This window comes from Triticum urartu, chromosome 1 (genome assembly GCF_003073215.2).
Source record: "Triticum urartu cultivar G1812 chromosome 1, Tu2.1, whole genome shotgun sequence".
Taxonomy (NCBI): Eukaryota; Viridiplantae; Streptophyta; class Magnoliopsida; order Poales; family Poaceae; genus Triticum; species Triticum urartu.
Window position 1 is genome coordinate 376,925,757 of NC_053022.1, and position 6,825 is coordinate 376,932,581.

At 44.1% G+C, this 6,825-nt stretch overlaps 1 long non-coding RNA gene across 2 annotated transcripts; it reads right to left on the bottom strand.

The window, feature by feature from the left end:
• Positions 1–959: 959 nt before the first annotated feature.
• On the bottom strand, positions 960–5,729 carry LOC125513540. Of its 2 annotated transcripts, XR_007286002.1 has the most exons (9): positions 5,317–5,728; positions 5,153–5,252; positions 4,899–5,050; positions 4,174–4,286; positions 3,483–3,624; positions 3,269–3,395; positions 2,967–3,121; positions 1,679–1,849; positions 960–1,217 (listed from the first exon to the last, which is right to left on the bottom strand). It is a non-coding gene; the product is annotated as an uncharacterized LOC125513540 (long non-coding RNA). The 2 variants fall into 2 exon arrangements; XR_007285999.1 differs by having other exon boundaries at positions 3,483–4,286; positions 5,317–5,729.
• Positions 5,730–6,825: the final 1,096 nt, after the last annotated feature.

Below are 6,825 nucleotides of genomic sequence, written 5' to 3' on the forward strand. Positions count from 1 at the left end.
AACCATGGAGGTTTGGCATTGGCCCGCAGGTTTTTTTACCACTAGTGGAGTGTGCATCTCTTCGTATTTAATGCCATGCATGAATGCAAACTCTTCTGATATGAAAGAATGCGATGCTCCTAAATCGAACAAAACAGATGCTGGTACTGAATTAACGAGAAGAGTACCCATCACCGTGGCAGGCTGGCCTTGAGCTTCATTCAGATCAATATGATTAGCCTGACCACGACCATAAGGTCTGGCATTGTTGTTATGGGGCTGATTGTTACGGCCAGTTGAAGACAGAGCCAGCTGATTCTGATTTTGAGGGCACTTACTGGAACGGTGACCTGGAAGGCCACACTTGAAGCACAGACCATCATTGGAATTGGGAACGGAAGCTTGGGGTGGTACAACCCGAAGAGGCTGCCTCCACTACAAGAAATATGTCAACTTGTGACCTTGACTATTGGTCACTGAAAGGTCACTGTTTTTCATTTATGACCTTTTTGTGACCAAAAACAGGAGGTCAAAAGCTGGCAGTCGTAAACTAAAATTAACGACCTTCTCTGTGAGAAGGTCGTAGACGTTTACGACCAAAACAAAAGGTCGTTGAACCCATGACCTTTTGTTTTGGTCACTGGCTGTCTGCCCAGGCCACGTCGGATCCGACATGGCAATCTGACGTGGCAAAATTGCGACCAATTGAAAAGGTCACTGACAAGATTCAGCCCGGTTCGATTAGGTGTTTTACATGGGCCGAGCCCAACAATTCAGCCCATTTATTATTTATTTTCATATCAATTTTGATCAACTACATGGTCCAAGCCCAACAATTTGGCCCTTTTGGTTTCTAAGACATAGAACTTTTACGATCCATTTGTCTTCGGGTCTCAGCCTTTTTGCAGTCGACTTCTTTTTTGGGCCTCAGCCTTTTTGCAGGCTATTTTACGTTTTGGGCCTTAGCCTCTACCAATAAGTAGGTCCAACTCATCAGATTTTTATTTCTCACATTTTCACAGTACACAAATGACAAATATTTCAAATGAAACATAACTATATGCTCGAAATGATAGCCAAAATTAGCCTATTACAATCTTTACATAGTGTTCATACAACCAGACCAGTACAGAATACAATGTAACTAGCTATGAAGTACAACCAGAACACAAGGCATATTGATAGATAACAACCATGCTTCATCATCTTCCTCTTCCAAATTGCAAGAAACAAATCACCTAGCATTACAAGGATCACGCATCAGAAGCATATAAAACATCAAACGAAGAAAATAAATGGGAAGTAGTATAAAAATCAAGGTAGCACTAGTATATTTTAACTTATCTTGCAACCATCAATATAGTTTGCTTATAAGAAAACATATGGTCTGATGCTTATGACCTACTAAATTACTAAACACAAATTGCACACTATGTACTCAATTTGATACTTGCTTAACAGTTTCAATGTAAACCAACGGTTAAACCTGAAAAGATGCAAAGCTGAAATCTAACTGATGACTGTAGCAAGAGTGCTCCCAGCACAATATCACAATTCTGCATTTCTAACCAGCACAAGGGTTCAGCAAGCCAATGCATTTTGGTGTGGATATTCTAGACTTTGATGCTGCTAGGTTCATTAGTCAAAGGAATACATCAGGAACAAAGTGCGAGCAATAGAAACAAAAATGCATGCGTACCTCATGGAGGAGTGGAGGTTGGCGAAGGCGAGGGCGTCGTCGGGGTGGCCGGAGGCGGCGAGGCGACACTTGATAGACGAAAAGTTTCAACAGACACATAGTTCCGTGTTGAATTGGACCGGCCAATCCAGCTCTTAAACAGGCTTGCAGATCGACGAACACTTGGCCAATCTGAACAATAATACAGATACAAAACAATCAACTTGCTGCACACCAGAGGCAGAGGGGATTTCTTTAGAAGAGAAAGAGAACTGGACATAGAGCCACATCCCACATTAATAAATTGTTTGCAGCAGCTGTAACATAGAACCAATACAACTGTTGTATGGACATGAACAGCAGGATAAGTGACTAATGGTGAGAAAACTGAAGTTTGCAAGTTCTACTAGTCTCCCGACATGGGTACTGTTTCATCAAACAACATGAATGACAAATTGCTTGAAATAAACATGCTAGAACAAGTAGTTGTTGGTCCAGTGAATCCTAGAGAGCTCATTTCTCATGATCAGATACTTGCTAGAAAAAATCACAAACAGAGAGTATGCAGGCAGGGTACACAGAGACCAGGAGAAGCAGGGCGTGGGTGGCCGCAGCTGCTGTACGCTTCCGCATTTCTAATGGCCATGTACGCTGTCACCAATGTCAAATTATTTTCATACAAACATTTTCACAAACACCATACAAGCAAACTCCATTACACAATATGCAGTACATAGGAACAGACGAACAGTCAACACGTATATATCTAGTCAATAAAATATGCATGCAAAGTTCTACTGATGTCGACATGCTTTCATAGTCATATCATAGGTGTTTCACAATTGAACAGAATTGACAACCAAAGAAATCAGAATTGAACAGAATTGCTGTGCAGAATTAGTCATATGCATAGGTGTTTTACATAATGAGGGGAGTTCTTGATTAGTTAAGAAAATCTCAATTTTCAGGAAAGTTAATACATATTTCCATGCTTGTCTACCAAAGAAATTGTATCAACTTAACAATTAGTCATGCATAAGTGTTTCACATCAAAAACATACAGAAGTGCAGACTCGAGATTGACAATTAGGATGCATGCTGATATCACCATCGATCTACAGGAACAGTCGTGCAAAGTTCAGCTGACGTAGACATGCTTTCACATCAGAATTCAGAAACATCAAAGTCTCGCTGCATCTCAAAATCAAACCGATCTAACATGTAGGCAGTGATCAACAGATCCAATAATACGGTAAGACAGCTTGCGAGTGTAATTGTACAGCAGAACAGAGTTTAATCTGAGTAGTACATGTAGATCTCTGTGTATGAGTTGACGTAGGGGATGAAACCCGAGTAGTACATCCCGCCGGAGAGGGGGCCGATGGAGCGGGTGACCCTGCCATCGAAGTCGACAGCGAGCACGCGCTGTTCGAGAGGATCCCACATGACCACCTCGGCGGCGCCCTGGGAGCAGAGAGAGTATATAATTATAGGATTTGGATATACAAGCTCCAATGATTTTATCTACAAGTTTATTCTTTCTTTTATTATGTCACAACCAGATAAATGCCTTTTTGGCAACATTGTTTCAAGAAAAATGAGAGAGAGCACCTGAATTCATGAAGCGTGGTCTTCGTCTCCTGGAGTAAATTAGAAGAAATCCAACGCAGCTTCAGCTATCCAATAACCCAATTTCAAGCAATGCCACAACCAGCAAAATCTACGTGACTGCAATGTCCTACAACAAGTAAGGAATCAAGCAGAAGCAGATCAAACATCATTATATATCAATTCATCATAACAAAAATGAGATCCAAAATATTACAAGGAACTTCCTGGACTGAACTCCACGTCTCCACGGTCTACTCTCGGACGGTCGGTCCCTGACCACGATTGCGAGCTGCTGCTCTCCGCAACTCTGTGTTCCTGCCAAGGCATTGGGTGTGTTCCTGCTTCGTCAGCACGCGCTAGTACAAATACACAGTCAGTCAGTCATCTCGAGGTGGCACACTAAGTGCATCATAAGTGCACCCAGCCATTGTAATCTTTCTAAGTCGATCAAAGCAATACAAAGAAATCCAGGAGCGACACGCCCCTGTGGCTATCCACAAAATCTCCATCGTTTTTCAGTTCGCTGAGTTACAAAGTCGCTACGGTCGGCCGCAAGAAGTCAGATCGATCAGTCGCTAGCTTAGCTAGCTCTGCTAAGCTCGTACGTATACGTGAGACTGCACGTCCGAGTACTACTAGCTAACAAATAATCAATTAAGCTACTAGTCTGCTTTGTTGAAGTTAGCTTGCACGTACGTGCTTCGCCTGCTAGAGTATACGAGCTAGCACTCTAGAGCCAACACCTATTCATTCTTTTATGATTTAGTCAAACATGCAAGTGAATTTAGAGCAGTAGCACTAGGGACTAGGGACTGACAGCAGTAGCACTAGATTCAATCAAGTGAAAGTGAATTTAGAGCAGCAGCAAAATAAGGGAATGTGAGAGAGGTAGAGGGAGGCTCAACAATGAATTGCTGCTGCCCCATGGTTGGGTATGTAATTGTCGCCGCTCCTCCTTGTGGATGCCGAGGTCGGAGACACTGGATCCGTGCTGGCATCCACCTCCCATCCACACGAGCTGAAGCAAACCATAGCAGATGAACATCATTTAAACAGCAATGAACACCATTCAGATGCTTTAGAAGCATAACAGAGTGAACATCATTCGCATTCTCTTCAGTACGATATCTCAGCTTTTTCAACTAAGCAAAACATGCATACTTTAACACTTCAGTACGAAACTACAAATGTAAGTAATGTCTCTTCCATCATGTGAAATGTATAGGACAATACCGTATACTTGCTATGTGGATATATATAATTAACCATCAGTGTATTTTGACTAATGTCATCAAAGGAACCAGGGACCATGTACAAAACTTAAGAAGATTTTTATACTAAGACAGTAGGAAGGAAGGACTTGAGCAGCCATGTGATGTGCATGCATTTGGTACAAGGAAAGCTCTGTTGCCGATGCCACACTCTTTCCCAGTTATTGGGCATGAAAGAGTTGTGAAGGCTGCTGCTTGTAAGGTCCAGCAGGGAAATTTAAATAAAAGAGTGGTGGGTTAACACAAACAATGTCCTTGTTTAAGTTATTTGATGTTCATATTAACCTATCAGTCTGTTGTCAGTCTTCTCCACACAGATTATAAGTAGCTGAGTGAGAAATCAGTTTATGTGGATGCACCTTATATAACCTGACGATAGCAGATGCTACCTCTCAGACTGGCATTCAGTAGGCAGAGTATGCTAATCGATCCACCCTTAGAAGTGTAAGCTCACTAATCAGTCTGGAACTGTAGGAATCTTGGCATGCACACATTTTAGCAAGCGTCTTCCCTGCGATGGAAACAGCACAGACGAGAGATGTCAAACACAAGCCTCAAGAAAATTTAGAACAACAAGGGACGAGTATGGGACGACGACAGGAAGAAACCACACCTGAGATGTAAGGCTGCAAACACCGGCATTCCGGATGCCCGTCCAACCAGCCAGCCTCCGGCAATGGCGGCACGCAAGGTCACCAACCACGGATGCATGCCTGAGATGAATGTAATCAGTCTAGGTCCCGCCGTACATACCTTGGGCAAGGACTTCGTCCATACCTTGGGCATCTAGGTCCCGCCAGAGATGCGCTGTCGTCGACGGCCACCGCAGTAGCAATCTCCGGTGTGGTCCGGTGTGCCGCACCAGACCGAGAGCAGGCGGTGGATCCCGATGCGGCAGGCCTCCATTGTGCAGGTGGGTGTGGATCCGGCGTCGCCGTCGCCAGAACTGGTGCGCCCCATCCATCCATCCATCCATGGGTGGGCGTGGGTGGGTGTGTAGATCCGTGGAAAAGGAGGTTTCCATGGGTGGATGGACGAGATGAGGAGGGAGGTCGGCCAGAGGTGGGGATGGGGCCGGGGATGGGGAGACGAGGTCACCGGTGGGGGTGGGGATCGGCGGCGGCGGCAAAGATTGGCAGCGTGTTTGTTTGGGGGGGAGTTTTTTTTTTTTTTTTTTGAAGGGTTGTTTGGGGGGAGTTGGGCGTGGGGAATGGGAGTTTATGGCCCATGGGACTTAATTTCCTTTGATTGACTCAGGGACATGGGAGTTAAGAGGGGAAGGGGAAGGGGAGTTAGGAGGCCCAACTCCCGTGAAACTCTTCCTAGGGGGACCCTACTAATTCAGCGTCGGAGTGGGAATTGACGTCAAAAAAGACTTGAGTTGTTCGTCACGTCCCGCGGCGGAAGGGAAAAAAGGCATGAAAATCCCAGCGAAAGCGCGGTAAAATCCTAGCTAATGACCCCTATTTAGCAGCGCCACCATTAGTCCTCCAAACGAATCGACGGCCGCTAACTTCTCCCCAATCTCCTCCAGAGCTGGCGGCAAGCACGAACAGGAGCTGAGGTAACCCGTTTTCCCCCTTTCCATCTTGAATTCGTGGAGATTTTCCTGCCAATCCATACCTACAAATCTAGCTGTATCCCATCTGGTTTGGCTAACAAAGTTGGATTCGTTTCTTTTCCTATTACAAACTGATGCAGATCTATTCTTCTTTCTATTTTTTTCCCTGATTCACAGGTCACAGATTTGTTCCATCACTTTGGTCCCCCCTTGCAGTTCAGGAGCAAGAGTCACCAAAAGGCCAGAGGTGTGGATTACTACATCGATTTAGTATTTCATTTGCCCCCTTGTTTGATTCATAGAAATGCTGTACAGAGGTCTCTGTCTTGATTAGTTCTTGATATCCTTTTTAGAAGCATAGATGGGACATGGATGTGAATAATTATTGGATGCAATCTCTTGTTCTTGTATAAATGTATTTGCTAGTCTTCAGCTGTAGTTGTTGGTCATCACTGGCTTGCTGTTGTGCCTACTATTTGTACATGTAGAGAACCAAGATTGTTCGTGATGCCACCTGACATATACATGAAAAAGGGCAAACCACAATAGCTGCTAACTTGACGTTGTGGCTGCATGTAGGGAACGATATGTATATGTCATATAGCACTTGCCTTTGTGTACCTGCCTGCTTCATGCTTCCTGTACTTTCTAAGTTCAGTTTTACAAACGAAATTAAGTGTCAAATGTACACACAAAAAAGTCTTGATAGCTGTTACAGATTTCAA